The 8516-nt window shown below is 44.1% G+C and overlaps 1 long non-coding RNA gene across 1 annotated transcript; it reads right to left on the minus strand.

Annotated features, from left to right (window-relative positions):
* Positions 1–663: 663 nt before the first annotated feature.
* LOC148162132 (uncharacterized) lies at positions 664–7102 on the minus strand. The gene is made up of 2 exons (XR_015767101.1): positions 5324–7102; positions 664–5033 (listed from the first exon to the last, which is right to left on the minus strand). It is a non-coding gene; the product is annotated as an uncharacterized LOC148162132 (long non-coding RNA).
* Positions 7103–8516: the final 1414 nt, after the last annotated feature.

Raw genomic sequence — 8516 nt, forward strand, 5'->3', positions numbered from 1 at the left:
GCATTATATTCAGGCAAATAAGTCAGAGAAAGACAAATACTGCATGATCTCGCCTATATGTGGAATCTAAGAAAGCCAAACTCATAGAAACAGCAGAATGGTGGTTACCAGAGTCCGAGTGTGGGGAAAACGGAGAGATGTTGGTCAAGGATCCAAACTTTGAGTTTAAGATGAGCAAGTTTTGGGGATCTAATGTACTGGGTGGCAATTATGGTTAATACTGTGTTATATACTTGAAAGTTGCTACAAGAGTAGAATTTAAATATTTTCACCACAAACAAGAAATGGTAATTCTGTGAGGTCATGGAGGTGTTGGCTAGAGCTATGGTGGGAAGTCTTTCACACTATATAAGTGCATCAAATCAATATGTTGTATACCTTAAACTTACACAGTGTTACATGTCAATTCTATCTCAATAAGGCTGAAACAAATAAAAAATAAAATTTTAAAAACTAAAATGTATCAAGACCATTTTCCCCTAAGGGGGAAATTCTTTTCTAAGATGTGTATAGATGTCTATAAATGCCAGAAACATGTCAAACTAATCACAAATAGGCTTCATCAGCAGAGTTTCTGCCTAATTGCAGGACTATCAAAATGTGATGTAGAGTCTGTATTAGTTCCCTATTGCTGCTATAACAAATTACCACAAACTTGATGGCTTCAAACAACAGAAATTTATTCTGAGGAGAATAAACTGTTACACAGTCCTGGAGGCCAGAAGTTGAAGGCCAAAATCAAAGTGTTGGTAGGGCTGTGCTTCTTCCAAAGCCTCTGGGGACGATCCTTGCTTCTTCCAGCTTCTGGTGGCCCCAGGCGTTCCTTGGCTTGTGGCTGCATCAATCAGATCTCTGCTTCCGGCTTCCCTCTGTGTGTGTCTCTGTGTCCAGATGTCCTTCTTCTTACAAGGATGCCAGTTACACTGGATTTAGAGCCCACCCCCACCCACTAGGGCCACATCTTAACTTGACTACATCTGCAAAGACCTTATTTCCAAACACCATCACATTCACGGGTTGTGGGTGGGCATAAATTTTGTGGGGACCTATCCAACCCAGTACAGGGTGCACTTCATAATACAACACAGGGGTATTGGACCCCACGGAACACAGGCACTTCTCAGTGCCAGAAGCATGCCCCATGCAATCTCCCGGGTTGAGCTCCAGAGCCATACCATAAACACAAGGCAAACACATTCCCAGAATCCATCTCGGCAGCTCTGATTCAGGAGGTCAAGGAGGGCCCAGAAATCTATGTTTAAGAGCTGTCCACGTGATGGGTAGCAGCCAGGCCTGAGAACCTCTCTTGCAGTTATAATGACAGCCATAGCAGCTGCCCTCACTGAGGTATTTTTGCGTGCCGTGCACTGAGCTAAGTGCTTACCTGCCCCACTTCATCCTTACGCTGATGCTCAGTGACAGGTGTTGTCACATCAAGTGTGAGAAACTGACGGCATGCAGGAAGCCTCTGTGACTCACCCAAGGCCATGTGCTGCTAAGTGGGAAGCCTGGGCTGGAAGCCTGTGTTCGGTCATTTTGCCATGCACACAGCCATGGGACAAGCAGTGAGGACCAAGAACCATCATAGGGAGCTGGGTGCCAAGGGAGTTCAGAAAACGGAACTCCCCTGGCAAGACAGTGCATGTCCAAACAGGCCTGGGGGAGGTGTTGGGATTCCCAAAGTGATTCCATTCACTTTAGTCCCCACTCACGTAGAGCCACCGTACTAGCACTGAGTCAGGGAAGTGACAGAGACAGGGCCCCCCTCCCACCAGGGCCGTCAGCAAAGGCATGTCTGAGATTAGCCACCACAGGCAAGTGGGACCAGCAAGTACTGGGTGCTCCGTGAGTATCTGATGAATATGCCAACTAGAGTCTGAGTGAGTTCATGGCACAGGAAGCAAGAAAGGAAAGGATGCTAGGCAGAGGAACCCATATAAATAGAGGCACAAGGACTGGAGAGCTTGGGTTAGGGAATAGTGGCTGAAATGTAGCATTCAAACATCTAAAACATCTAAACATCTAAGCCAACAGTACAAGATGAGATTTTAATAATAACATCAATAATAGCAGCTCACATAGCTAAGCAGTTAAATCCCAGGCTCTGTGCTAAGGGCTTTACACATGCTGTCTCATTTTATCCTATGAGGTATTACTATGATACCCATTATACAGATGAGGGAACTGAGACTCAGAGAAGTTAAGCAACTTAACCAAGATCACAGAGCTTGTAAATGTGCTAGATCGAGAACTCAGACCTTTGTCCGTCTGACACCAGGACCCACAGTCTGGTTCATGCTGGGTCTGACACCAGGACCCACAGTCTGGTTCATGCTGGGATACGGAGTTTACACTGTCCCGTGGTCAACAGGGAGCTCCTGTGGGTACTAAGCTACAAAAGGACATGCCTGGAGCTGTTGTTTGAGGAGGACCCACCAGGAAGCAGCACGTGAGCCTCCCCAGTGATCCCAAGGGGAAAAGTGAAGTAAGCAACACAAATATCCTAAAACAGAATTACCCCAAACAGCAGTTTCTTAAAGTAAAAACTCCAGATGGGAGGTTTTTATTGCAGGCTGATTATACCAGCAAGAAAGACTCATCATTCTGGTAACCACCCCCATTCCCCAAACATGCAGAAGTCAGCCCACATCAAGCAGACTCCTTCCATTTATCTGGAAAAGATAGTATTGTTCTCTGTACACTGCTGTTGATTTCAGACATGCAAACAAACAGAAAAGAGTCTTTGGTCACCCTCAAGAAGAGGGAAATATTGGGACATCGGTCAAAAGCCACAGAGACACATTCCTGCTGAAGGGAAACAATGCTGGGCTAAAGGATCCTGGGTTCACTGGCAGGTGAAAAACTTGTCCTGTGTGGACGTACAGCACCCTTCTGCCTTCCAGCACCACAGCTGAACTAACACACACCAGACAGGAACTTCCAGGCCACTGGGAACCAGGCTCCTTATCAAGGTATGGTGGTGGAGCAGAAGAGAGTCACCACACACACACACACACACACACACACACACGCACGCACACACGCGCGCACACACATACATGCACACGCACACACATACATGCACGTGCACACGCGTGTACACACCCTCCAATCTAGGCTGCTTTGGAATGACCCTAGCACATGATCCTTTCACCAATTAATCTGAAGACCTTTTCAGTTCCCAAACACTTGGAGATCATCCGCTGGAACCCATGCACTTTCCAGAGGAGGGGACTGGGGCTCAAAGAGATTGTCTTGCCCAAACCGCACAGCTACGTAGAGGTAGACAGGGTCTGCCCTAAAACTCAAGCCCCCTGACTCCCAACCCTAGCTCTCTTTTTCTCCTTCCATCCCATTCTACCGCTGCTTCCTAAGAAATGTTTCTCCTTCAGAAACAAAAACCAAAAAAGCAGCAGACACACACGCACACAAATACACACACATACACGCACACACACTTTTCTTAAAATTAGTCAAAAATCATTGAATCCGGGAAACCAGAGTTCAACATGACACTGTACTTAATTAATGATGCTCCCTCCATATTTTTCCTCTCTTCAAAGTTGCTTTTTAACAACAGGAAGAGTTAAGTAGAGTGACTGTATTAACTCTGAATTTCTTGCCTTTGAATAGTTGGTGTCACCACCTTCATGTGATTCAAATTTAGTTGCTTTGCATCTAATTGAAGCACTGCACACAAAAAAAGGTAATTTGCCATCCAAAGGAGTGAGGGGAGAGCAGAGGAAAGAGGGGACATATTACTTAACTTTGTGATGATAATTACCCGAACACAAAGACGCTTACAAGAACATTCTACATTGGATACCAGCCAGAAAAATTAAACCTATGTTGCGGCTTCAATACATCTGAATACTAGGAATTGGCAGAAAAACATCTATTCTATGAATAATAGCCTCTACAGTCCGAGAGGACAGTGGTACATGAATTTAAAAAAAAAGCGGGGGGAGAAAGAAAGAAAAGAAAAGAAAAAGAAAAATAGTCTTGAGCTTTTTCCAAAATGGTGCTAATGCGCCACTGAAACTTAATTTTATAATTTACTGGCAGTCAAGATGGCAGGAAATAAAATAATTTGCTATATTCTGCACAACAAACCCTGCTTTTCCCGGGAAGGGGTAATTATCCCCATGGAAAAAAAAAAAAAAGAAAAAATACGCCATCTCATATTAGGCTAAAGTCTCATCAAGAAGAGAAAAAGTGCCTCATTACACGTAATTACCAGGGAATTAGAAACATCATTTAACTAAATGAGCGAATAATGCTCAGGATATTGAAGAAACTTGCCTGCACTTCTGCAAAGCACTCTAAGTCCCATTACAAAAATTGCCCCTCTTTAATGGAATAATTTTCGGCCTTGTCTGCCTTGCTTTAAAAATAAAGAGGTTCCGAGAGGCAGAAAGAGGCTGAAACTGCCATAAACAACTGTTGAAAGGACTGGAGAGAAGGTGCTGTCTCTCCTGGAGACCAAGACTCAGAATGACTCCTAATCTACCGTAATCATGAAAATTAAACCTGAGGGCTTGAAGAAAGGATTACCCCCTTTTTAATTGTGCTTCCTCAAGACTGCGACGTACTTGTATGTATTAAGGGACGACAGATGAAAGATCTTCAGGTTCGGGTACAGCTTCCCTGCTCCAATACAAAAGCAGTTACAGCTATTCCACGTTCTCTTAAAACAGAAAATTATAACATACCTGCAGATTGATGTTTATTACAGCTTCATACAATGATTTTTCGAACCACTCAAAAGCCTCCAGGCTTGGGTTGGGATCCCCTTCCCCCTTTTCTGGTCACTTTTAGTATTTGTCAAAATTCAGCATCAAAGCCGTGATTTTAACAGAACTACCCCAGCTTCCTGCACCAGCACCCTTTACTCACATAGGGAGCCAGAAGAGGAGGGTGCACTGATCCTGGTTGCCTCGTCAGTGTCTTCACTTTAGAGCAAGTAAGATCAGAAAGGAACTGGTACTGGTCAGATTCTTAGCAAATGCCCCAAGAAGGAACTGAAGAAGGCACTGTAAAGAAGAAACGAGAGTCAGGGAGGACTGCAGTATCATCCTGAGGACCCCGCCCCAAGACCCTTTAAGGAGCTACCCCTAACCTTGAGCGACAACAAGTTCCCTTCCCTGGGACAGGCACAGCCTGAGCAACAAAAGGTGCCATTCCTTCCAAATGGACTTTTAGCCATTGGCAACTGCGACCCCCCATATCAGGGGTAAGGAAACTAAAACCAGGCCAAGTCTATGGAGCTCCCCGTTCAGGTCCCTTGTGTCCCAGTCCAGATTCTTACATATAAACTAGTCACCTTTCAGTCAGGCAGGAATGACGTTCCTGCTTCCACACCACGTCTGAACTCTGTTGCCTTGGAGGTTCTGCGGTCCAGATGCATTCCTTCCTGGTGCAGCCCTTGTGAATGATCGCAGAAGAGAACCCCACAAAGCGCCGGCACTATGGGTGTGCTCATCACAAGCACCTGCCTTTGGGGAACTTGCAGATGGTGGGCAGGGAAGGCAGGGGTGCTAGGGTGGGAAAGACCCGAGGCTGGTCTGTCCCTCTACCTCCTAGAGCCACTTGGACCTGACCCTCTGAACCACTTTCTAGGTCTGGTACCCAAGAAATCAGAAAATAATGAAAGGCAATCGGTTGGTTTCCTCAGGGATGAGAAAAGTTTCATACAGATGCTGCTCTGGAAGGAAAAACCACTTGGGGGGATGATAAAGGGCAAAGTGCCCTGGGCTTCTTTAATCCTCTCCCTTAACTCCAGGACGGAGCTTGGCACTACTGAAGTTTCCAAAGGACAGGAAACCAAGAAGTTGACCTCCCATCCCAAGCTAATGGAGCAAAGTAAAAGGGGGCACAGTAATGACAGCTGCTGCTTATCTCATTTAAGGAAGGAGAGTCTGGTTAACTGATTTACCCACGAGGATCACACAGCTAATAAGTGTGGAACCAGAATCAGAACTCAGATCCACCTGCTTCTAAAACCCTTCTCTTGGGCCATACCGCACTATCTTCTCCAACGAGCACTGCCAAGGAGTATTAATAATAACACCATTCACTGCAGCAGTGGACTTCCAAATGTTTTTCAAAGTGCTTGCACACCTACAATCTCCAGTGAAGTAAATCAGGACAGCCCAATATCCACTTCACTCCAAAATAGAAAATGATCTGGAGGAAGTCAACCTGCCAACAAGCAGCCAAGACAAGAGACACTTCCACCTGAGCCGGTGGTCATCTTGGTAGTGGCGGTAAAACAAATTCTGAGAGAAGGTACACCTGGCCTAAGATGTGTAAGCCCAACCCGTTGGTTCATTTCACCAATCAGAATTAATTCTCTCAATGTTGGCAATATCAGGAAACTGGAAATATCTGAGCCACTACTTTTATTTTTCTAATTGTTTCTCATCAAGTCATCTACCTGGTGCAAATAGAGCAAAATGTTTAAACCACATGAGCTAGCTCATCACAATGACACAGAAAGCGCACGTTCTGATCACCCTGTGCTCCAGGGACCACAGCAACAATGGCTAAAATTATAAGAGAAAACCAAAAAGACAGATTTTGACCCCAATGACATCTATGCGGAGCTGATCTCTGGGGCTGGCGGCAGAAAGCAGTAGCTGGGAGGTTGGTATCTACTGGGTACAAGGGGTCTGCGAGACAGGAAGAAGGAAGTACAGAGAGAGAAACAGCAGCAGTAACAACAAAGGACCAAAATTAAGAACCTTTACTCAAAATCTTGATGGGGGAATTCCTGTTACAATGTATGCATATATCAAATCATCACATCATACGCCTTAAATATCTTACAATTTTATTTGTCAACTGCACTTCCATAGAGCTGGGGGGAAATAATAAGCCTAAAAAACAAAATTATAAGCCAGCCATCAAAATCAAATTGAAACATATATTTACTCCAGAGGACATTAATTTTATAGCTCTGTCAGCCAAAGACTTTATTGATATCTAAAATATTCAAGGAGATAAAGGAAGGCATGACTTCATTAAAAACAATTAAAGAAATTATGTATCAAAAAGAGGCAAATATAAAACAAGAAGAGGCAGATATAAAAAAAAAAAAAAACAACCCAGAAGTCCTAGAAATAAAAAACACTTACTGGGTGGAATAAATTCTACACTAAATACAAAGAGAAAATTAATATATTGGAAGAGAGTTCTGAGGAACTCACTCAGAACAAAGCACGGAGAGAAAACACAACATCCAGCAAGCAGGAGTGCCAGAACAAGGGAATGTAATGAATTTGGGGCAAGCAATACTCACAAATATAAATGCGACAAATTTTCAAGAAGTTAAAGTTTGTACACTTTGAGTACCAAGCGGTATAGATAAAATAAATCACAGTGAAACTATAGAACATAAAGGATCAGGAGACGACCTTAATAGCTTCCAGGGTGTAATGGTTTATTTTATTGTGTCAAATTGGCTGGGCCACAGTGGCCAGATACTTGGCCAATCATTATTCTGGATGTTACTGTAAGGGTGTTTTTGGATGAGCTTTATATTTGAATTGGTGGACTTTGAGTAAAGCAGATTACCCTCATAAAGTGGGTGGGCTTCATCCAATCAGTGGAAGGCCTGACTAGAACAAAAGGTTGACCTCCCCCAGCCAAGAGAGGATTCTACCAGCAGCTTGCCTTCAGATTTTGTGTGCAACATCAGCACTTTCTTGTTCACCAGAAGACTGCCTTTGAAGAGCTCTCTTTCCTGAGTGTGTTCAGCCTGCCAGCTTCCCCTGATCAGATTTTGGACTCACGAGCCTCCACAAGTGCATGAGCCAATTCCTTAAAATAAATCTCTTTACATATACATATACATCTTATTGATTCTTTTCCTGGAGAATCCTGACTAATATACAGAAGGAAGGGGCGCCTGGGTGGCTCAGTCATTAAGCGCCTGCCTTCAGCTCAGGTCATGATCCCAGGGTCCTGGGGTCGAGCCCTGCATCGGGCGCCCCGCTGTGCGGGAAGCCTGCTTCTCCCTCTCCCACTCCGCCTGCTTGTGTTCCCTCTCTCACTGTGTCTCTCTCTGTCAAATAAATAAAATCTTTAAATATATATATATATATATATATATATATATACAGAAGGAAAAAAGACAGATATTCTATAAAGAAACAATAGTTACACTTATAACAGGCTTCTCAACAGGAAAGTACAGATGCTAACAAAAAGCAGGCTGAGGGGGAGCCTGGGCAGCTCAGTCAGTTAAGCATCTGGCTCTTGATTTCAGCTCAGGTCATCTGGCTCTTGATTTCAGCTCAGGTCATGATCTCGGGGTCATGGGATCAAGCCTTGTGATGGGCTCCATGTTCAGTGGGGAGTCTGCTGGAGATTCTCTCTCTCCCTCTCTCTCTCTCTCATAAATAAATAAATATTTTTTAAAAGAAAAAGCAGGCTGAGGGAAAATTAACTGTCAACCTAGAATTTTATATACAGCTAAACCACCCTTCAAGAGCAAGAACAAAATAAAGACATTA

The sequence above is a fragment of the Eumetopias jubatus genome, unplaced genomic scaffold (assembly GCF_037043125.1).
Source record: "Eumetopias jubatus isolate StellerSeaLion01/CBP00866 unplaced genomic scaffold, mEumJub1_p1.0 scaffold_17, whole genome shotgun sequence".
NCBI lineage: Eukaryota > Metazoa > Chordata > Mammalia > Carnivora > Otariidae > Eumetopias > Eumetopias jubatus.